This window comes from Hyla sarda, chromosome 4, assembly GCF_029499605.1.
Source record: "Hyla sarda isolate aHylSar1 chromosome 4, aHylSar1.hap1, whole genome shotgun sequence".
Lineage (NCBI taxonomy): Eukaryota > Metazoa > Chordata > Amphibia > Anura > Hylidae > Hyla > Hyla sarda.
Genome location: NC_079192.1, coordinates 389,765,827 through 389,788,567, shown reverse-complemented (window position 1 = coordinate 389,788,567; position 22,741 = coordinate 389,765,827). Strand labels below are relative to the sequence as shown.

General features: G+C 42.2%; 1 long non-coding RNA gene across 1 annotated transcript in view; it reads left to right on the top strand.

The window, feature by feature from the left end:
• The window catches only part of LOC130367106 (uncharacterized), a 74,243-nt gene that overhangs the window by 10,028 nt on the left and 41,474 nt on the right, over window positions 1-22,741 (top strand). Inside the window, exon 2 of the long non-coding RNA XR_008892081.1 lies at window positions 8,045-8,171. This is a non-coding gene — a long non-coding RNA (uncharacterized LOC130367106). The remainder of the gene's footprint in view (window positions 1-8,044; window positions 8,172-22,741) is intronic.

Genomic DNA, 22,741 nt, shown 5'->3' with positions numbered 1-22,741 from the left:
CCCCATACCCTACACCCCCCAGGCTGTCACAATGTAAAAATAACTCTAATCTTTAAGGAGCTGAACCAAAAGCCTAGACTTACCTTATATACTCGATTATAAGCTGAGGTTTTCAGCACAATTTTTACTAAAATATACCGTTGGGGGTAATGCGGATGGTCCCTGCAGCTACTAAGCAACAGGACCGAGAGAACTGGGGAGGTAAGTATACAATGAGGGGGACCTATATGATGACTGAGGGGGGGGGGGGCTGGATGATGACAGGGGATAAAGACTGGGGGTTGATGATGACAGGAGGGGTTTGACAGGGGATGATGATGATGGGGGGGTTGACAGGGGATGATGATGACAGGGGGGGTCTGGATGATGACAGGGGGATGATGTATTTTCCCCCCTAGGCTTACACTCGAGTCAATAAGTTTTCCCAGGTTTTGGGGGTGAAAGTAGGGGCCTCGGCTTATATTCGGGTCAGCTAATACTCGAGTATATGTAGTATTTAACTAGTTTTCCCTAAATACATCCTTAGATCTGTCCCTGGATTATTAGTAATAAAAACACTAATCTTCAAAAATTATCCCTAACGCAAAAAACAGGAAGGCTTTAGGACCTTAGATTAGTACAAGAAATACAAGCATACTGGCCGGCATTTATCATTGTTGGTGTAAGTGAAGCATTTTTTTACACCTTTTTTTTGTGTGCTGTAATGTGTAGGAGCACCAAATTTATGAAATGGTCACAGGGCATTTGATAAATTTTGTGCAGGTCACATTTTCTGAAATTTCTCTCTTCACATACACCAAAAAGCTATGCTAAGTCTGGGCTGGTGTAGTTTTAGAGACTTTTCAGTGGCTTTGCACCTTTTCACAAAAAGGCGCAGTTCATAAAACCCGTCCATATCATGTGTATTGCCAAAATCAGTGGATTACAACTCAAAATCAGCAGAAATGTGTAAACCAAAAGGCACAAATAAACCCTGCTTGTGCCTTTTTTGCACCTTTTCTAGACACGAAAAACTGTCTAAAGACAATGATAAATGTCGGCCACTGGGTTTCAATGCACAATGCACAGGCTATAATCTGCACCAAAATGGAGAATTCAAGGATATTAAAAGAGAGGGTAATGATTCAAAAACTCCTACTCCAAACAAGCCTTGGTCTGATCAGCTGATCCACACCAATCGATCATCTGTAAGACTGTTTTATAGAGCTTTTCACAAGCAATACATTGGGAGAAGACAAAATAGCTGGGTAATCTCTGCAGTTGCTGTATTTTTCACAAACATATTGGGTAGAAAATGGTAACATGAGACTTAGACCACAGACAACAGCCCTTTTTAAAACCAAAAAATAGTTTTCTTCCTTCTACTCCTGGTAAAGCCTTTAACTAGGCCAACCCTCTTGTTATGGTGTTTTATGCCACAAAGTGGTAAATCTTTCAGGAACTTCTCTAAAAAAAACATTGCTTTTTTAAATATTTTTTTCTGGGCAATAATAAAGCGTAAACACAAAAAATACAAAAGGAGAAATATGTAAAATTACCTAAATTTCACTAAGATTACTCGGCAACATTATGTTGCATTGAAATAACATATAATTTGCTGTTATTTGGCAACACTAAAAAGCTTCTATTAATGTAAACATGACTTTTCCATCATTTTTGGTCACTTTACCTCCTACTGTACTTCGTTTTTCTACCAATTCCACTCAGTAATGCAATTATTCATTAACCACCTTGGATTTATTTTTCCCTGCACCTACTTTTTCATTTATACTTTATTTTTTTTAATTTATTTTTTTACTTCAACAACTCTTTGAATAACTATTGCAGAAAAAAAACAACAACAACAACAAACCTCTGTGTTTATTATATTGGTTTGTTTATAAAGCAAAAGCACTTTTGATTAATTTTAAAGGGGTTATCTGCAATAGAAAAACAGAGCTAATTTCTTTAAAAACAGCCACACATCTGCCCCCAGGTTGTGTATGGTATTACAACTTGGCTCCATTCACTTTAATGGAATTGACCTGCAGAACCACACCCAACCTGGAGACAGTCAGGGAGCAGTTTATGAAAGATATTAGATCTGTTTTTCTATTCATTGACCCACCTCCCCTCCTTTAAGTAATTGGAGTTTTTGGGGCAAATAATAAATAGTATTCATTTATAAACAACACTTTTATGTCGTTAAATTGTAAAATATGTATGTGCCAATAAATCAGATTACTAAGGACTTCAATTTGATCAAAAAGGGAAAATATTTCAAAACAACCTCACCTCTGGTCATGGCCTATGCCTGGTATTATGGCAGCCACAGTGCTACTGACTGAGGTGCAGGTTGTATAAATCTTGCACGTGACTCGGTGTGGTTATCTGTATCACTTTGTGATGCCAGGGCACGTTAACCTACACAGTCCAATTATACGACAGCATCTCCTGGGCCAGGCGCAGAATAATAAATACACTGAGGTTAGGTTATGGTTAACCGTCACTTTAATTTGCTGGAGGTAGCAAAACTCAAACAATACAGACTTTGGTTGAAGTGGGATGGCTAGAGTGGAACCTGGGGAGCCTGTCTCCTTTCTGGGAGTTGTAGTGGCTGTTGAGTGCAGCTTTATGATTAGTGGCAGCACACGCTGACTTGAAAGAAAGGCTTAACTTGACTGACTGAAGTAGAGATTTTCCCCAAGAGCTTTGCTTACTTCACTTGAGCGCCGGGGTCCCCACAATCCTGTGGATAGGGGCTAAGTTTATTTTTGCCAGAGATCTCCTTTAAGCGCTTTATGATGTGATCTAGTAGTGCTCGCTTGTCTTGATTCATATTTGTTCTCAGAACACCTGCAAACAATAGATTTAGGATTACATTGTTATGGAAATGTTTTGTAGGCTTGGTTGTCATTATTGTTCATTTTAATGGCCATTCATTGATGTACAAATGGCTCATACATGTGGCACACGTTCAATAATCACTGCTCATTCTGCAGGGCTATACTCTGCCTGTGAATAATGTACAGCCTCCAATACACAGTTCGGCATTATTATACTGTTTAGGTTGCATTTATTTTACATAGAAAATAGTAAAATTATCTTAATCTGTCTCTGAGTTCCAGACAATGGATGGATTATGGGATTTACAGGTTTACTGTGCAATGAATTTATTTCTACAGTTTTGATATATATATTTTTTTCTTTCCAACAAATACTATAATAATTGCAATGTTGTGTCAGTACTAAACCCTAAAACGTATGTTTCCATAATATATGCAATTTGAGGAATAAAAAAAATAGAACTCCTGTCAAATTAGATACAGAGAATCTGTGAGAAAATCCTGTGTTATCACTCTTTTGTTCTGTTCACGCGGTGGAAATTTGGAGGAAATGTCCGCCCGGAAAATTTCCAGCAGACATTCAGCAAACAGCGGGTGCCGGCAGAACATGCCGACGCAAGGACCACTCGGAAATGCATAGATGGCAATGCATAGAAAGAATTGAGATGTTAGGATAGTAATTGGGATTTCACAGAAGATGTTTCCACTGCAAAAATTCTGCCTTGCGCACAGTGCAGCAGAACCCCATTGAAAACAATGGGACTGCTGCAACAGAATTCCCGAGTAAAATTTTTATGCCGGATACTGCTCAGAAATTCGGAGATACAGCAGTAGATAATGTACAATGATGCAAGAAAGTCTGTGAACCTTTTTTAAAATTTCTCAATAAAATTTAAACCTCAAAATCTGTTCAGATATTTACTTTTTTATTTTAATTTTTTTTAAATAAAACCTAATGGAACCTCCATGGGCACCAACCCCAACCAACTGATAAAGTCTTGTGCATCAAAAGTTTAGTGGGATTCCAGCATGCATACTGGCACAAAGTCTACATAGGAGAAAATGTGAGTCCTCTGTGCTGCTTCCGATGGGCGATGATATAATTAGTGCAGCGTCAGATGTGTGGATGGGCTTACCGTGACTGGGGCATCTATAGCACATGCAGTGTGGGCATATACCATAGTACAAGTGATCCTCTTTTGTGCAGGGCCCCCCGTGAATAATTCAGCTGCAGTACAGAAACAACAGTACAGAAGGTGCCAGGGGACCCAGACAGAATGCCACACATCGCAGCTCTTGCTCCTTCACGTTCTAACTCCCTCCTCCCTTCCATGCAGATCCACTTAACCTTACAGCCTCCACCAATGTACCCTGCATCCCCTGAGGAGCTCTGCTGTACCTCCATCCTTCATATCTAGCACCTTCTAAAGCACGGCTGGTGACGTGTGTGTGCCAGGCCTGCCAGCTTACACCAGTGGACTGGACATAGCACTTCTCTTGTGAGGGTAAGTGGGTATGCAGGAAAGGGAGGAGGAAGTTAGAACATCTTGTAGGTTTGCTTGGGGTCCTTATTTTTGAATACTGCCCTGCAGCCCAGTTTCTGGAGAGAGGAGATTCATGCCCTAGTGCCAGCAGCACTCATGCAAGCCCAGACCATGACACCCTCACCACCATGCTTGACTGTAGCAAGGCATACTTGTCTTCTTAATCACCTGGTTGCCACCACACATGCTGACACCATCTGAACCAAATCAGTTTAAGGACAGGGGTGCATTCACTTTTTTGGGGGCCAATTTCTAGACATTTATTGCTGGGTGTTAAGCTATTTTGAAGGAAAACAACATTAAAAGGGATTATGCACCATAAGGTGAGTTTAGTACGTACCTGGCAGACAGTAATGGACATGCTTAGGAAGGATCTGAGCTTGTCTTGGGGCTAAATGGCTATGTTGTGAGATTACCATAACACTGTGGCTAGCTTTTTGTGAACTGGTATTATCTGTTTGACTTTTTTTGTTGACTACAAATCCCACAATTCCATCTTCCTCCCTCCCACACATCAGCCAACCCACCCATTGAAACATAAATGAGCTGCATCCATTCAAATCAGTGTGGTTTCCAATCAGGGTGCCCACAGCTGTTGCATTAGTTGAAGATTGATCTCTCTCCCACCAAGCGATCCCTCCACCCATTGAAGCAGACAGGCTCCCTGTCATCAGCTGACTAGTGAGTCAGGTCTTGGCCGCATTGCAACCTGGGAAAAATCTGAGACAACAGTCATTTTGTATGCTGTTAAAAATAAATATTGGGGTGAAAATCACAGAACAATTGGGAGAAAACCATCACACACAGGTACAGACACTGTATTATGAACTACAGGGTGGGCCATTTATATGGATACACCTTAATAAAATGGGAATGGTTGGTGATATTAACTTCCTGTTTGTGGCACATTAGTATTTGTGAGGGGGGAGGGGGGGAAACTTTGAATCCAACTTTAGTTTTTTCAATGAAATGCTAGCACAGGCTTCCAGTATCCGTAGTTTCAGGTGCTGCAGAATGGGCAAAACAAAAAAATTGGAACAGGATCCTCAGTTTACGCAGAAGATTTTGTTCAGTGATGAGGCAAACTTTTATGCGAATGGTGAGGTTAACAAACAAAACCACCGCTATTGGTCTGACACTAACCCACATTGGATAGATCCCTCCAAGACTGTTGGAACACAAAAATTGATGGTATGGTGTGGTATATGGGGTACAAAGATAGTGGGGCCATTCTTCATCAATGGAAACCTCAAGGCCACTGGATATGCAAAATTGCTACATGATGATGTGTTTCCCTCTTTATGCACTAAAGCTGGCACGTTCCCTGAGTTTTTCTAGCAAGATGGTGCACCACCACATTATGGGTGTCAAGTCCGAGCATTCCTAGATGAACAGTTTCCTGGAAAGTCGATTGGTCGTCGTGGGCCAGTTGAATGGCCCCCAAGGTCTCCCGATATGACCCCCTTAGACTTTTATCTATGGAGTCATCTGAAGGCAATTGTCTATGCTGTGAAGATACGAGATGTGCAGCACCTGAAACTACAGATACTGGAAGCCTGTGCTAGCATTTCTCCTGCGGTGTTGCTATCAGTGTGTGAAGAGTGGGAGAAGAGGGTTGCATTGACAATCCAGCACAATGGGCAGCACATTGAACACATTTTATGAGTGGTCAGAAACTTGTGGTGCCCATGGCGGCCATGGTCACCACCCATCTTGAAAATTTTCCCCCCTCACATATACTAATGTGCCACAAACAGGAAGTTAATATCACCAATCATTCCCATTTTATTAACCCCTTAAGGACTCAGGGTTTTTCCGTTTTTGCACTTTCGTTTTTTCCTCCTTACCTTTTAAAAATCATAACCCTTTCAATTTTCCACCTAAAAATCCATATTATGGCTTATTTTTTGCATTGCCAATTCTACTTTGCAGTGACATTAGTCATTTTACCCAAAAATGCACGGCGAAACGGAAAAAAAAATCATTGTGCGACAAAATAAAAAAAAAAACGCCATTTTGTAACTTTTGGGGGCTTCCGTTTCTACGCAGTGCATATTTAGGTAAAAATTACACCTTATTATTATTCTGTAGGTCCATACGGTTAAAATGATACCCTACTTATATAGGTTTGATTTTGTCGCACTTCTGGAAAAAATCATAACTACATGCAGGAAAATTTATACGTTTAAAAATGTCATCTTCTGACCCCTATAACTTTTTAATTTTTCCACGTACAGGGCGGTATGAGGACTCATTTTATAGCGCCGTGATCTGAAGTTTTTATCGGTATGATTTTTGTTTTGATCAGACTTTTTGATCACTTTTTATTAATTTTTTAATGGTATAAAAAGTGACCAAAATACGCTTTTTTGGACTTTGGAATTTTTTTGCGCGTACGCCATTGACCGTACGGCTTAATTAATGATATATTTTTATAGTTCGGACATTTACGCACGCGGCGATACCACATATGTTTATTTTTTTTTTTTAACACTGTTTTATTTTTTTTTTATGGGAAAAGGGGGGTGATTCAAACTTTTATTAGGGAAGGGGTTAAATGACCTTTATTAACACTTTTTTTTTACTTTTTTTTTCAGTGGCGCGGCGGTCCCGAACAGCCCAACTGAGCAGCCGGGATACTTTCAGTTTCACTTTAGAAGTGGCGGTCAGCTTTGACCTCCACTTCTAAAGGGTTAATACCGCACATCGCCGCGATCGGCGATGTGTGGTATTAGCCGCGGGTCCCGGCCGTTGATTAGCGCCGGGACCGACGCGTTATGATGCGGGATCGCGGCGCGATCCCGCTTCATATCGCGGGAGCCGCGCAGGACGTAAATATACGTCCTGCGTCGTTAAGGGGTTAAGGTGTATACATATAAATGGCCCACCCTGTACACTAACTTTACAGCCCCTGTAGCATAGTCAAATAAAAAAAAGTTCATGGAATACCCCTTTAAACACTGTTTTACAGTCTGTGCACTACTTTTCTTTGTAAATATTTTTATTATTTCTTTTCATGTGACAACACTGAAGAAATGAAATGACACTTATATTTTAAATAAAAGCTCCAAATGCATTAAAACAAAAAACTTACTGTATGTACCTCCTCCTCTGTTCCCATGCTGATCCCCTGTAATGCCTCCAGTTCCTCTCCAGTGTTACGGTGGATGTCATGTGATTGGCACAGCCAATCAGCGACCTCAACGGTCATGGTTCATACTCCGGCCATCATGGCTCCCTTCACTGAGCGGTGATGTCAGAAGAACTGTGCATGACTGCCAAGGCTGCTGTTTGGCTGTGGCAGTCACATGACATCCATTGGTGAATTAACACCAGAAGAACAGTGCATTGTTATTTTAATGCACTTGGACCAAATAATTTAATTTTTTTTATTTTAAAAAAATGAATTACCCCTTTAAATCTTAAGAAACCCTTATTCTAGATCATCTGTTTATGATACAATCTAGGAGTAAAGACACCCGTACAATCTTTCTCTGTATTCCACGCTGTTGTTTTCCATCTTACCCCTCCTGTATTTTTCTAAGATAATTTATAATCTGACTTTTTCATAACAGAAGAATCAGAATCAATATTAATTATTTCAGTCACGGAGCAGGAAGAGAAAACAGATTCCGGCTAATCGTCTTCCAAGGCCTTTTCATGTATTTCTTGTAGTCCACGATACAGGTCCAGCTTGCACATGAAAAGACAGGCATTGCGGAGCAGAGAATTCAACCTCATAGCAGATAGGAAACCGGAGCACGGGCCTTGGAAATTAGAAATATCAACATCACATCTGCAGGTAGGCCCACGGGTCACGCAATGTAATGTTTATAGATGACAGAAAAGGCCAAACATGAACTGCTCTTTGCTTTGTGTTTTTTTTCCCCTCCCTTCTGTCTGGAGAATTAAATAATGCTCATAGAGAAAATCCCATATATAAGCAGAACGGGAAGCCGAGGATCAACAGATGGATTGTGCCCTGGGCCTTGGAGCACAAATCATCAATGGCGTGTATAAGCAAATGAGCCTTTGACTAGATCAAGGAGTTAATGAGGAAGTAAGAGCCGTGCATTTATATTGATTAGGAAGAAGAATTCCCTGGCAGAGCGAAGCGTACGAGGGAGGGTCAACGCTTTCATTAAGTGAAGATCGCCTGTGTCAGCGCAAGCTAAAAGGAAAATTGGTGTTGTGCCAATGTGTCATAGTCATTGTATTTGTTCTTATTAGGGCAAATAAAAGATCTAGCAGAGTTGGTCATGTCAAAGAGTAGGATGCGCGACAAAGTTTTCCCATCAGAAATGCCGCTGCATGTGCTGCGAATACAGAAATCCAAGGCTTTTCTCATGCGTACTTCACAAAATTTTTGCTTATTGGCAAAACATTGGCAAAACATGCCGGCGCTAGGACCGCTCGGAAATGCACCATCTACAGAGACGATGATGCATTTCCAAGCGGATTCCACAAAAATAACTGACATGTCAATTCATTCTGTAAAGCCTGGAATCTTCATTTCCGCAGCAGACTGTAACTTCTGCAGAATCTCATTGAAAACAATGGGACTTTTCTGCAATGGAATTTACAAATTTTCGGCCAGATTCCACTTGGAAATTCCCTCATGGGAACATGACCAAAGGGTATGTTCACACTGAGGTGTTGACAAGGAATTTGTTTGGGTAATTTTGCGCCTGTATTCAGGTCCAATTCTGCCTTGAATAAAAGTAAAATCTATTTACCGTATATACTCGAGTATAAGCCGAGTTTTTCAGCATAATTTTTCGTGCTGAAAACGCCCCCCTCGGCTTATACTCGAGTGAACTACAACTACAACTCCCAGCATGGCTGTCCGGGCATGCTGGGAGTTGTAGTTGTGAAACATCTGGAGGTCCACAGGTTGAAGACCACTGCGGCCTTCGTCATCATCCAGACCCCCTTTAGTTTTCTAATCACCTCCCCTCGGTGGGAAGGAAGGGTGAGCTGGTCCGGGCCATCTATGCTGCAGGGACCATCCGGTGGGGAGAGTTAGTCGTTCCGGGCTGTCCATTTTCACCAGGAGGCCCTCTTCTCTGGGCCGGCCCCGGCCTAGTGACATTGCCTTGACAACGACGCACAGGGACGTAAGTGCGCAGAAGACGTCCCTGAGCATGACCGTCCCTGTGCTTGGTCGTCAAGTCAACGTTACTAGTCCAGGGCCAGCCCGGTGTGGAGAAGAGGGCCTCCCGGTGAAAATGGACAGCCCGGAACGACTAAACCTCCCGACTGGACGGTCCCTGCAGTATAGATGGCCCGGACTAGCTCACCCTTCCTTCCCACCGAGGGGAGGTGAGTAGAAAACTAAAGGGGGGTCTGGATGATGATGAAGGCGGCAGTGGTCTTCAACCTGCGGACCTCCAGAGGCTTCAAAACTACAACTCCCAGCATGCCCGGACAGCCGATGGCTGTCCGGGCATGCTGGGAGTTGTAGTTATGCAACATCTGGAGGTCCTCAGGTTGAAGACCACTGATTGACAGGCGGTGATGATGAAGGGAGGGGGGGATGATGACGAGGGTGATGATGACAGGGTGATGATGACAGGGGGTGTTAATGACAGGGTTCTGGATGATGACAGGGGGGATGAAGACATGGGGGGATGATGTATTTCCCACCCTAGGCTTATAGTCGAGTCAATAACTTTTTTTTTCCTGGGTTTTTGGGGTGAAATTAGGGGCCTCAACTTATATCCGGGTCGGCTTATACTGGAGTTTATACAGTACCGTGAATAAAATTTTGACACTTAATTGTATTCAGCCAGAAGATTAAATATGTTCATTCTTCTGACGGAATCCGAGGGTAAAAGCCCTTCAAAGTCAATGAGATTTTATATTTTCCGACAAAATGAGTTTGAAGCGGAATTGACGCAGAATTTTGCGCAGACCAAATCTGAAAGTGGCTAAAAGTCCTCCACAACATTTTATGATCCTCCTCCTGGTAGATTTGCTGAATTTGTTGAACAAAATGATTCCTCATGAATTCCTCAGTGTGAACATTCCCCAATGGTGCAGATTCTGAGCACAGTTTTGGATGCAGATTAGCGCCAATAAATAGGATTTATCCATGTTCTGGCTACCTAGAGTTTTTTCAAATGGAATAAATGGCCTTTTTTTCTGTAGCGTTAAAATGTGTGGTACAGTTCACAATGTGAGCTATGACAAGTATTTAAAAACCACGGGAAGCACATGGTTTTCTTGTGCATTCCTAGTCAAAATATGCTTTAATATTATGCCACATGTACTTACTTTAACATGTGACATGTCATATTTTGGTGTCTATGGTTTCACTTGAACTTTCTGGTAAACTCTAAGGCCCTTTTTGCGGTGCTGCAGCCTTCCATTGTCTTCTTAGGGATGCGGTAGCAAAAAACACACTGCAGAATTTCTAACCCCTAAGGCCATGTTCACATGGCGCAAAATGTGTTACATTGCGCACAGTTGAATAATATGCCAGGCACTAGCATCGCTCAAAAATGTGCTGTCTCTTAGATGGCAATGCATTTCCGAGTGAAATCCACAAAAATAATAGACAAGGCTATTCTTTTTGTGGACCCGAGAATCGGGAAATTCCACCACATAAACTGTCACGCCCTCCCATAGGCTTGCATTGAGGGGGCGGAGCGTGATGTCACATGTGGGCAGAGCCGTAACATCACTATGCTCCATCCCCGTGATCGCCAGTAATCCGACCCGGAGCGAGCACGCTCCGGGGGCTGATTCTAATGGGGTGCGGCATGGAAGATCATGGGGGTCCCCAGCGGTGGGACCCCCGTGATCAGGCATCTTATCCCCTATCCTTTGGATAGGGGATAAGATGTCTTAGTGCCGGAGTACCCCTTTAAAGCCATCCGTAGCTAAATGCTACAGAGATACAACCACTGCCCATACAATTATCTGTTCTTTTTTGTACAATTTGGCCTTTGTTTTCCTGAATCTCCGAATGCTTGTGAAACTGTTGGGTGGAAACTCTTTTTATAGCTGTAATATTTATAGGCATTAAACATTTGATTTAGTCCTTGGCAGTGATATGAAGGGGCCACGTCGCCTCATAGAGAATACACCAACACTATCGTCTGGCATAACAAAAAATAAATAAATAAATAACAAACAAAAAAAAAGAAGAAAGAAAAGAAACGGTATTACGGCTTTAAACTATCTCAGAAAAAGCAATAAACCAGAACGAGCAGAAAATACATACGCGAAGTAAAATTAGTCATTTAATTCATACATTTCAACATCTGATGTCAAGAGAATGTGCTAATTTGTAGGCAATTAACACATCCGATGAGACATCTTCCATATAAACATGAGCCGCTTCAACCTAAGGAAAGCCGAAAATTTCAGAGCTTATGTGGATTTTTATTTTTTTTATTCTGGAGAAAGAGGCCTTCAAGGGACCTTTGCTCCTCTCCATTATTTCTTCACCTTAAACACTCTGGCGCTCTCTGAGGAGCCATTCACAATAAAGTCATACAGAATTTTATAAGTGCTCTGTGTAAGGTGATGCCCTTGCCATGTTCTATATTATATTCTACAGCTATTCCTTTACACGCTGGATATTGTGCGCTCGGAGGCCCTGCGGCGGGGACACATTTAAAGGGGAGGGCCTTGGTTGTTCCTTTTTTTTTTTTTTTTTTAAATAGAGGTTTTGATAAAACTGCAAACTGCCTAAGGTAATTTCATGATCTCTGACCATTAAAGAAATAGAATTTCTTCTCTATGTCCCATACGGTCACTCTTTCAGAGTGTAGTTTTATACATAATGGCAGAATAAAAAAGGTTTTCATGATTATGACCAACCACAACACGTACATTGGTGGAGAATCGGTAGTTTAAAGGTTAAATTCTAATACTTCTAGCCTGTCAGAAGATCAAAGCCATTAGGACTGTCGATGGCTTTATACAGAGGTTGGAGAATGGAATGAAAGGCTACCTGTTTTTTTTTTTTGCCATGTAAAAGGTTTATATGGAGTGAATAGCCAAATGTCACATTGTTGCGCATAATTGGCGATTTTTCCATGAGCATGGTGTGAAGCATGTATGCCACCCACACCACGAGAGAGTGAAAGTAGGACAATGGAGTTTAGAAGCGGGCTCTGCCTTGGAGTGCTCTCAAATGTCACATTAAGGGTACATTTCCACGCGGCGTATTTTGCTGCGTATTTGCTGCGTATTTGGTGCTGCGTATTTTCCTACCCATTGACTTCAACAGAGAAAATAAAATACGCAGCAGCAAATACGCAGCAAATACGCCGTGTGGGAATGTACCCTAAAAGTCATAAAAATATATCCCAGCTCCTAGTTAACTTATATTTCTTTGCCAGGTGCCAGGGCAACCATGGCACCACAGGATTTACTAAGCGATGTGGGCCTCTTAGTAAATCAAGCATACTGAAAATGGGTGGAGCTTAATTAACACATGGCATACCAAAATGCAGCATTTAGTGAATTTCCCCATTTGTTTAAACTCCTAGCTGCCACCAAGGCAAGTGCCTAGAAGAACCTGTAGAAAAGGAGAAAAAAAGGAAGACCGGCGGGGGGGGGGGGGGAGTGCCTAGTGTATTACCACTTTGACCTTATGGGAAGTGGGGTGAGGGGGCGAGCTACTACAACTACAAGCCTGTGTAACAGGTTTAGTGCGGGTGATTCTGATGACAGATTTCCTTTTAAGAAGTGATGTCCAGACCAGAGGTATTTTCAAACAACTGGAGAGATTTATTGATAAAAAGTAAAAAAAAAACAGTATACAGTAGAAGATGATGCGTTTCGAGGGAGCCATCCCCTTTCTCAGATCAGTATAGGTGATATACTAATCTGAGGAAATGGGTGGCTCCCCCGAAACGTGTCATCTTCTACTGTATACTGTTTTATTTTTTATCAATAAATTTCTCCTTGTTTGAAAATACCTCTGGTCTGGACATCCCTTCTTAATTGGAACAGCAGTGCCATCATACAGGGTTATTTTTCCTCTGCCTATAAGTGCCTAGAAGAAGGACTCTTTTTCATAGGTGTTGCGACTTTGGAGATCTTTCCTGGGCCTGTCCTGCCAGCTATGACTGGTAGCTCTAAAAACCTCTTGACCTGAGAGGAGGAGCTAGGGAAACTGCAGGGAACTCCATGCACCTAAAAAAGAAGATCCCGCCTCCTGGACACTTGCCATAGGGAGACTACATTTTAGTGGTCATGGAAGTTGCAAGTCTGGGTCATCAGGTATCATTCTTCCCCAAGTTCTCTATAGCTCCCTCAGCAGTTTTGATGGTTAAAAACTGCTACATACTCTCTGTAAATGAAGTGGTCCAGGCTAGGCAAGTGATCCCATAAGTTAATGCTATTTAATGTAGAGGTCAGAACTCAAATTACATTGTTTCCCTTCACAATGCTATTAAATAATTTGTCTTTTTAAAGGGGTACTCCTGTGGAAAAAAAAAATTTTATTTTCAAATCAAATGGTTCCAAAAATTTTAACAAATTTGTAAATTACTTCTATATAAAAATCTTAATCTTTCCAGTACTTATCAGCTGCTGTATACTACTGAGGAAGTTGTGTAGTTCGTTCCCGTGTGACCATAATGCTCTCTGCTGACACCTCTGTCTGTATCAGGAACTGTCTAGAGTAGGAGCAAATCACCAAAGCAAACCTCTCCTGCTCTGAACAGTTCCTGAAATGGACAGAGGTGTCAGCAGAGAGCAGTGTGGTCAGACTGAAAAGAACCACTCAACTTCCTGTGGAACATACACGGAAACACAGGTCTTCTGCTCTGGTGTGAGATTGAGCAGACCAGGGCAGAAGATCGCCGATAATACTGATCAGTGCTATGCCCTGTGCATAGCACTGAACAGTATTAGCAATCAGCTGATTGCAGTAAATAGTCTCCTATGGGGAAAGTGTTTAAAAAAAATAGTTAAAAAAAAAAAAAAGTTTAAATTTTTTAAAAAAAAATCCCCTACCCCAATAAAATTTGAAATCACCCCAGTAAAAATGTAAACATAAAAAAAGTCACAAAAAATTGGTAAAAATTATTAAAAATGAAATTAAAATCAAAAGTGTTTCCAATAAAAACTACAAATCACAGCACAAAATAATGAGCCCTCATCCGAAAAAATGAGAAAGTTATAGGTGGTCAAAATAGGGTAACTTCAAACATACTAAAGCGGTACAATTATATAAAAGCATATAACATGGGTATCATTTTAATCATATTGACTCACAGCAGAAGGAAAAAATTACATGTTTTCCGTAAAGTGTACAGCGTGAAAACAAAACCTTCCAAAAATTGCTAAATAGCAGTTTTCTTTTCAATATCCCCACATAAATAATATTTTTTGGGTTGCGCCATACATTGTATGGTAAAATGAGTGATGTCACTACAAAGTAAAATTAGTCACGCAAAAAAAACGGGCCTTCATATGGGTCTGTGGATGGAAATATAAAAGAGTTATGATTTTTAAAAGGTGAGGAGGAAAAAACAAAAATGCAAAAATAAAATTGGCCTGGTCCTTAAAGGGGTACTCCGGTGAAAAACTTTTTTTTAAAATCAACTGGTGCCAGAAAGTTAAACAGATTTGTAAATTACTTCTATTACTGAATACTACAGCGCAAATTCTTTTCTTTTTGAAACACAGAGCTCTCTGCTGACATCATGAGCACAGTGCTCTCTGCTAACATCTCTGTCCATTTTATGAACTGTCCAGAACAGCATATGTTTGCTATGGGGATTTCCTTTTACTTTGGACAGTTCCTAAAATGGACAGAGATGTCAGCAGAGAGCACTGTGCTCCATGATGTCAGCAGACAGCTCTGTGTTTCAAACGGAAAAGAATTTCCACTGTAGTATCCAGCAGCTAATAAGTACAGGAAGGATTAAGATTTTTTTATTTATTTATATAAGTAATTTACAAATCTGTTTAACTTTCTGGCGCCAGTTGATTAAAAAAATAAATAAAAAAAATAAGGTTTTTCACCGGAGTACCCCTTTAAGGTCAAAATTGGCTTGGTCCTTAAGGGGTTAAGGATATGTTTTTTCCCTTATTTAACCAAGAAATTCTATTTTAGCGATTTTCTTTAACCCTAGGCTGGAATCCACTTGTGGATATTATTTCCCTATTGAGCAAAGTCTGATAAATAAGTCTCCATACCCCAGATGTCCTCAATTAGACCCGGCCCCTTATTACCTTGGATAGACTGAGCCTGGTCTATGGAGCTTGTCATATGCTCCACTGATCTTCTGGAGATGTTCTTGCTTGATTGTTGCAAAATACTTAGTGTATGAGACTCCGGTGTACATTCAATTATTAATACACTTGGGTAATGGGCTTGCTTTGTAGCTTGATAAAAATTTAAAGCCTAAAGTGGTCTGCTGTGAATTTCAAAGTATTATGATGTTCTAAAAGGTGATTAAGTATAAAAAGGTATAGTTTTATCCTTTTACTGCTTCTATAGGCAGGTGTTTGTTTAGTATTACGATGTCATTTCAAATACAAAAAGCCTATAGATATGTAAGTAAAGCACAGTAGTCTGCACAGCTGACGTAAAACTAGCACAGTCCAGCATAAAGGGTTAAAGGCAGGATTCACTAGTAAGTTCAAGTCTCCATTTACTTACAGGTCTGTTCACACTTAGGATATTCAGCGAGGATCATCATTCCGGTGGTGCCTCCTGCTAAAAGCCCACTCAGAATGCAGAAATACTGTAGGGTCGAAGAGCCTATTACAGGTGGTCCCTTTACTAACACATATCCCCAGGATAGTCAAGTGTTAATGTTGGGGCAACCCCTTGGTACTTTGCCACTAAATAAGCTATCCCCTATCCTTTGGATGTCCAATCGCGGGCATCTGGCCGCTGGGGACCCCCACAATCTCTGGTGTGGCGCCCCAGTCATTCGGTGACCACAGCCGCCACGCCCCCTCCATTCATGTCTATGGTAGGAGGCGTGATGGCTATGTACTAGTTGTCATGACCCTTCCATAGACATGAATGGAGGTGGCGTGACATCAGGAACACGGACGCCCCAGGCTTCTATGTACAGAATGCCGGCCCGGAGATCATGGGGGGTTCCATCATCCCCCGTCCCCCCCCCCCCCCGAGATCAGACATCCTTTGGATAGGGGATAGGATGTTTAGATCCGGAGTACCCCTTTAAGCCTACGGCATAGTCTTGTTGCCGTTCTGAGACTTATGGTGCTTTTTACCGAACAGTAGTGTAGACTGTAACTTGAGATTCTGGTTGCTAGGGTCCTTCTAAGGCACTTTAGACTATTCTGCAGAGGCATGTATTCCAAGTGAACCTTGTAGGAGGACCAGTAGAAAGATTAAAGCTGATTAGGCCTCTACTTAGGACGCGACACACGGCAAACCAGAGCTTAGGAGTACACACTAGGTGAACTAGCAGTGGACAAGTACTAGCAGTGGACTGACTAACTCCTCCCCTCACTATGTGGTGGGGGGGAGGAACTTTTGGGGTCTCAATGGCTCACATGGTCACATGGGGTTCACTGCTCACATTTTAAAGGTACAGTGACATGTTAAACATACATACATGGAACCATAACAAAATTAAAGGGGTACTCCTTTGCTCAGACAAAATTTTCCGAATGCTTAGAGGCGGCACAGGGAGCTCCTGATGTCATAACCCCGCCCCTCATGATGTCACACCCCCCCCCTCAATGCAAGTCTATGGGAGGGGGCGTGACGGCTGTCACGCCCCCTCCCATCGACTTGCATTGAGGGGGCGTGACCTCATGAGTGGCGGGGCTATGACGTCACGAGCTCCCGGCGCCGGCTTTAAGCATTCGGAACATTTTGTTCCAAACGCTGAGCAGCGGAGTACCCCTTTAATGTAGGAAAAATACATTATTCTCATAGAACAATATACACATAATTAATAGTACAGTAGGACTCTAGTGGGCCCAACACCTCGTGCTACCAGGCTGCCTGAGAAAGTCCAAAACCACGGGACAGCCACCGGTGCTGTAACACCACAATAAGCAACATCGAAACTCTAAAGTCCAACTCCCACCCGATCTTCAGACCAGGTATAGAGAGCAGCAGTCCACACTGGGCAGCAGAGTTGTCAAGGCAACCATCCGATGCCCAGCGTGTTCCACCCAGCATGCAATGCAGCTAAAGATCGAGGGTGAAATTAACTTTACAGTTACACTTTAAGTAATCATTCCTAGGATATATTTTCAAAAAGTATCTTTGCACCGTGTTCACATACAGTACATGCCTGGTATGGTTATTTCTTAGCAATAGTGGCCTCTGTATGTGTTTTAAAGACACAGCACAAGATTTTTGAGACATACATCGCTCTTCTTTCATGTGTTTTATTAGGCTATGTTCATACAGCAGAATTTTCGAACGGAATTCCGCAGGAATATTCCACTCGGAAATTCCGCTGCAGCACAGTCCAGTTGATTTCAATGGGATTCTGCTGCACTCTGCACACTGCAGAATTTCCACAGCAGATGTTTCTTCTGCAAAAATCTCAATTCCAGCATCCACAGAAACGCATTGCTGTCTATGAAGACGGCGCATTTCCGAGCGGTCCTAGTGCCGCCGAAACTAACAAATGTGCAAAGAGTCTGCCCTTATTTTCCAGGTGGACATACCCCCCATTTTTGACTGTGTGAAGAAAGGTTTTCTCAGGCAGAACCTTTCTTACAATAGCTATTTAAATCATAAATCAGTGTTGTCCAACCAAGGTGCCTCCAGCTGTTGCAAAACTACATCTCCCAACATGCCCGGACAGCCTTTGGCTGTCCGGGCATGATGGGAGATGTATTTTTGCAACAGCTGGAGGTACCCTGGTTGGCCAACACTGGGTTAAACAATAAATACTAGATACTGGGGTTATAAGCAATGGGATCTGTAACCAGTAATGGGGGCTTATATCTCTTGTTCTTTATAATTGTCTTTATAATTTGAAGCTGTTATTATTATGACATTATTATTGAACAGTATAACTACTGTATAAGCTAAAACTTAGAAAAACAACAACAACAACAACAAGAACAACAACAACACACCATTGTCAAACTGCTTCCATTTTCCTCTTAAGGGTGCGTTCCCACAGGGCGTATACGCAGCGTATTTGACGCTGCGCAAAATTTATGGCAGCAGCGGGAAATACGCTGCGTATCCCTTGCTCACTATACACACAGGGCTTTCCGGCGGCAGCCCTATGTGTGTAGTGAGTTTTGGAGGCGGAGTGGCGCGTCACAGACACGCCGGTGCATTGCTGTAGAATGAGATTTGCCATAGAATGAGATGGTCCGCCTCCGCGGACCATCTCATTCTATGGCAAATCTCATTCTACGGCAATGCACCGGCATATGGCTCCGCCTCCAAAACTCACTACACACATAGGGCTGCCGCCGGAAAGCCCTGTGTGTATAGTGAGCAAGGGATATGCAGCGTATTTCCCGCTGCTGCCATAAATTTTGCGCAGCGTCAAATACGCTGCGTATACGCCCTGTGGGAATGCACCCTTAAGGAGAAATCTAAGGGGGACATAGAGATCAGAAATCCATCAAAAATCTATTCAGCTGAATACCGAGGTGTGCCCTTGGCATTGCCATCGGCTTTATTAGACCAAATGCAGTCTACTTGTATCTAGGTTTGTTCTGTTCTATTTATTAGAGCTCATGGCATACGGTATATGCTAAAGTGCGTCCACGATTAGAGATAAGAGAATTAATTGTGCATAAATCTGAGTATGTCTTAGTACTCAGACGAAAAATGACTTATCCTCTATCCGACCACTGCCCCTACTGGAAGCCGGCACATACTCCATTTATTTCGATTGGAGTGCCGATGATGCCCAAGTGCTGTACTCGAGTCTTTTCAGCGCTCCCATAGGAATGAAGGGAGCGCATGCTTGGCTGCAGCATACGCTCCTTACTGAGCGTAGGGTCCCATCCCAGTGATCGCGGGGGCCCCCAGTGGTTGTACTCCCCTTGATCTGCTACTTATCCCCTATCCTGTGGATAGGCGATAAGTTATTTTTCACCGAAGATCTCCTTTAAAAAAAAAAAATAATAATAAATAAATAAATAAATAAAATAATTATATATTTTTTTTTATAATTTTTTTTCATTATAAGACAAACTTACTGTGATTGGTTTTCGATACATTTTATCCTCACTCTGTGCCCTGATTGGCCTAGAGATAAATGATGCTTTATGCATTTCAGTCATTGAGTTAGGGCTGGTTTACATCATGTTTTCTTCCATATGGGAGCGCATATGGCAGGGGAGAGCTAAAACCTTGCGCTCCCGTATGCTTTCGTATGCGCTCCCATATGCAATTAATTTCAATGAGCCGGCCAGAGTGAAACGTTCTATCCGGTTGGCTCATTTTTGCACCGTGTACGCTTTTACAACCGGACCTAAAACTGTGGTCAACCACAGTTTTAGGTCTGGGGAAAAAGCGCATACAGCGCAAAAATGAGCTGACCGGACCGAACGTTTCACTCTGGCCGGCTCATTGAAATGAATTACATACGGGAGCGCATACGAAAGCATACGGGAGCGCAAGGTTTTAGCTCTCCCCTGCCGTATGGGCTCCCATATGGGAGAAAACGTGATGTGAACCCAGCCTTACTGTACAGGAGCAGGAACTCCTACCTTTAAAAATAGTCCCTGCTCTATATGCTCAGTTTCTACTTTTTTGGGGGAAAACTGAAGAGAAAAACGCCAAATCTGCCGCATGAAGTATTTTTTTCGGCCAAAAATTATTTTTCCACTTGGCGTTTTTCATTTTGGTGTTTTTTTTTCTTTTCCTTTTGAGTTTTTTCACTCCTTTTTATTCCTTGGCGGTTTTGCAAAGTCGCAACATGTTGAGCCAATTGATTTTTTTCCCCCTGAAATCGTGGCGTTTTTCTCCCATAGAAGTCTAGGGGAGTAAAAAGCGCCAAGAAAAAAAACAACATGTGGGTTTTAACTTTGGTGTTTTTGCAGGTGGTTTTTATTCTTTTTTGGACTTTAGTGATCCAAAAAAGTGACGGAGATACCTTTTTTAATAAAATTTCAAAAAAGATACAGTAGTAATGGAAAAAATTCTATCTAATGAAATGTATCTTTTTTTTTTTATAACAAGATTTTTATAAATTTTTAAAACAGGGATCAATTTATGTGTGCGGGCAGGGCATTAAAAATGTAGCCGACAATAATAAAAATGTAGTGTGTGTGTTTATTTTAAACTTTTTTTTCTTTATTTCTTTTTTCTTAATTTTTTTCTCCCAGCATGGAACACACTGTTCCATGATGGGAGTAGCAGTACCTGTACTGATTGACAGATCGCCCCTGGTCCTTCTGTATAATTTATAGATGCAGACGGCTGCTCTTCTATGGTCCCCTGCACTGCCGTATAGATAAACCTATTCATATTTCCCGCAGAGAGCTGTGATTGGCCAGATGGTTCCAGCACTTGCAATTTGAATAGGTGTGTATATATACGTCAGTGCAGGGGACCATGGAAGAGCAGCCGCCCGCATCTATACATTATACAGGAGGATCACAGGGGGTGTCAGGAGTGACATCCGCTGTGATCTTTCCTTAACTGCAGGTACTTCTACTCCAAACATGGAACACACTCTGCTCCATGCTGGGAGCTGTAGTACCTGCATTAATAGACAGATCGCAACAGGTGTCAGGAGTGACACTCGCTGCCATCTGCCCATTAATGCAGGTACTACAGCTCCCAGCATGGAGCAGAGTGTGCTCCATGTTGGGAGTAGTGGTACCTGCAATTAAGGACAGATCACAGTGGGTATCACTCCTGACACCCGATGCGATCGTCCTATCTATTGCAGAGATACGGAGCGGCTTTCTCCTGCGCTCCGCATCTCTGCCCTATACTCCGGCCAGTGATATGAATAGAACATCACTCATTCATATTTACCTCTGAGAGTTGTGATTGGCTGCAACCATCCGGCCAATCACCACTCAGGGTGGAAAATATGAATGAATGATCTTCTATTCACATTACTGGCCGTATTATAGTGCAGAGATGCGAGTGCTGTATAGAGTCGCTCCTCATCTCTGCAATATTATGGACGATCGCATCGGGTGTCACACCCGGGGGATATGTCTATTAGTACAGGTACTACTACTCCCATCATGGAACAGTCTGCAGCACTCCACTACAGCTCCACTAACCATGTCCACACACCATGTCCAATAGATGCATGATATTGCTGCAACATCGGTAATATCATGCAGCTATTGCCTACAAGTAATGTGTAGGCATGGTTTGCCATATGCAATGATCAGGGCAAGTACCTGCCCCACCCTATCTCAGAACAGTATACTTTGGGGACAATCATGCAGCAGATGTGGAGCACGGGGAAGCAGAAGAGGTCTATGCTTATGTACTATACATGTATAAATGTATTTTATGTTTTTTTATTTATGCTTTTTTAATTATGCTATCTCCTTTATATAATTCCATAATACCAATATCTGTAAGAACTAAAGAGCGAGCTACGTGTATCCCTGTGGCGATTTTTTTGAATGCACTTTGACCTCTGACATGCCCTGCATATGTCTTGGTAAAGGGCAAAAAACACTGCCAAAATGTGAACTATGCCCCAATGAACAGTCCCTGGTTACTTGTTATTCCATGGAGTACCTATTACAATTCATTGTGGTCGGGTTACATGTACCGTGAGTAGAGTGTACCACTTGCATGAATAATTAGGCCTGGGGTGTGCCTGGCCGGCCATGAAGGGTATACTAGAGAAAGGGGGACACCTCGAGTGACTGTAGAAAAAAAAGGGAAAGGAGGGTGGGGGCGTCTTGCATGCTGCCGACAGCACCTGTGTGGATCTGGTGGGTATATAAACACAGACTCCTCCCACAAATCAGGTTAACTTAATTAAGTTAACCAATACTTGTGGTCGGGTTACATGTACCGTGAGTAGAGTGTACCACTTGCATGAATAATTACGCCTGGGGTGTGCCTGGCTGGCCATGAAGGGTATCCTAAAGAAAGGAGGCAAAATACATCAGCTAGGTAATGCATGAATTAATGGTTAAGCATAACCCACATCATATGATAACAGACAAAATGCTCCGGTAACAGCCAGAGGTTGGAACGTGTCAATGGAACAGAGCGATAACAGTGCCCTAACTTATTTAACATATAAGTGATAACTGACAAAGAGAGACCCCTACCCAGAAGCTGTCTCAGCTGTTAGGGAGCCGAAGCCAAGATTGAATTCTGGATGTACCACTTGGCACTACTGAACCCATAGCGCCTACCAGAATGGTGCTATCAGGGTGCGAATGGATAAAGGTAATCCAAGTGACCGAGATAGGAAATGTTGGAGAAGTGCTAGATAG